Genomic DNA, 2,397 nt, shown 5'->3' on the forward strand with positions numbered 1-2,397 from the left:
TTGACTCTCTCCATCCCTTTTTTCTATGATAGAATGTCGATATTTAGTGGGAAATGTTGTGATCCTCTTTTGTGAGCCTGCCCAGCTGAACTGAAGATGGCCACACTTTGCCTGGGATGACAGCACAGTAGAACAGAACCTGTCTTTGCTTGGGTCCATAGTTCCCTTTACTCAGTCTGATGTAAGTCATTGTCCTGGAAGGAGTTTCACAGGGAAGGCTCCCCACGGATGAAATACCACGGCTGTCAGTGTGCACTTCAATGGGCAACTGCCCTGCAAAGCTAACATTTGCTCATTGTTCATCATTTAGGTTCTAGGTGTTTGCTGGGTTTGTCATTAATCCTCACTTTAAACTAGATATCATCTTTGTAAGAATGTTTGTAAGGCTGAGGACAGTCTCCTCCCAATAGAATCTATTCCAGGCTTGTATTTCTCTCTCTAAACATGAGCCTGTGTTGTATAGAAGAGAGGACCAAGTAACTCATTTTAGACTTTTGCTTTAGCTTCAGTATGGGTGTCATTAGTTGGGATAAGCACAGAGCAGAGAAATATAACAATCCTAAGCATCATATTTCTTCCCTAATGAACGCTGAGATTACCTGAACTACAGGGAGGGCATATAGTTCCATTTCAGTCATAATTCGCAGAGCTGTAGCACAAACTATGTTTCTGTAACTTTTGCTCCTATTTGGTCATTTGAGATTTATGGGACGATCCATGACTACTGCTCTTTCCAAACCTTTCATTTTTACTTTCTCTGGGAAAGTTTCTGCTTGTTTTGCTTAGAGGCAGTGCACCCCCCTCCCCCGAACTGAAATGCAGACACGACGATGCAAACCTTGCTCTGGTGCTTTAATCCGCCTCCTCACTCCTCATTTGGGCTGGGTGTTTTGAACAATGTCTTCTAGGTGCCAAATGTAGATCTCTCCTCCAGTGTTTTCAGGTGGCATGGTGGCCCCTGTGCGCTGCCTAGAAAATAGTAAGGGCTCTCCTTTGCTTCCCACCAGCTGCTATGGGAGCCTGGAGGGCCTCTTGGGTCCCTGCTGAGCCCAGCTCCAGGCATAATCTGGTCTCAGTGGCTATTTCCTGAATCTACCAACCCTCTGGTATTTCCCTATTTGTGAATTTTTCTCCAGGAGTTTTAGTTACTATATACCTAAGGCCTTGGTGGTAGGGAGAAAATGATCTTTCTCCTCCCCCAGTCTGTGCCCTTTCTCTTGGCTGGTTGGGTTATTCAGTCCCTTTCTTCTGCCACGAACTCACACTCCCAGGAAGGGCCACACATCTCCAGATCAGATCCTTCCACCCAGTCAGACCGTCCTCATTCCAGTGTTACTCTGTGGATCTGCACACTTACCACCTTATCTGGGAAAAGGAACTTATTTTAGCCTCAGTTGGGCTGTAAGGAAATTGGATCTCCTTCTCTAGCACCCACATTTTTTTTTTGCTTGTTTCTTAGATATGGTCTCTCGCAGCCTTGATGCTCCTGCCTCGACCTCCCATGGTCTGCGATTACAGGTCTATAGCACCACACCCAGTCTGATGCCATGCTGGGATTGAACACAAGCTGTGAGCACTAAAGCCAAGCACCAGCTGAGATACATGCTAACCCCTGCCTGCTTTCATCCTCTGGGGACAGACTTCCTAATAAACTTGTCAGCACTGGACTCTGACTGTGCTAATAGTATGTACTCTATACCAGTGCTCAGGGATGGCACACACCATGACCCTGTACTTTGTTTTCTAAAATTTTAGTTCTTTATTTTACATTCTGACCAATCACAGCCTCCCTTCTCCCCCCCCCCCCATCCCACCCTCAGTCCATCCCTCCTCCATATTAACTCAGAAAGGGACAGGCCTCCCATGGGCATCAGCAAAGCATGGCAGATCAAGCGGCCACAAGACCAAGCACCTCCTCCTGGATTCAGGCTGGGCACAGCAATCCAGCCTGAGGAATAGGGTCCAAGGAGTCAAAAGCACCAGGGACAGCCACTGCTCCCATTGTCAGGACTCCCACAAATAGATCAAGCTATACAAATGTCACATATGTGCAGAGAGCCTTGGTCGGTCCCGTGCAGGCTCCCTGGTTGTTGGTTCAGACTCTGAGTTCTCATGAGCCAGGCTAGCTATTTCCATAGGTTTTTCTGCAATGTCCCTGACTCCTCTGGCTCCTACAATCCCTCCTCCCTTTTCTCAGCAGGAATCCCTGAGCTTGGCCCAATGTTTGACCTTTGGTCTCTGAATCTGCCTCTAGCAGTCACCTCCATCTGGATGCAGGCTCTCCAGTGACAATGGGGGAAGTCACCAATCTGATGGCAGAGGGTGGCCAGTTCAGGCTATGCATCAATCTGACGGCAGAGGGTGGCCAGTTCAGGCTATGCACCAATCTGATGGCAG

Source organism: Microtus ochrogaster, linkage group LG1, assembly GCF_000317375.1.
Source record: "Microtus ochrogaster isolate Prairie Vole_2 linkage group LG1, MicOch1.0, whole genome shotgun sequence".
Taxonomy (NCBI): Eukaryota; Metazoa; Chordata; class Mammalia; order Rodentia; family Cricetidae; genus Microtus; species Microtus ochrogaster.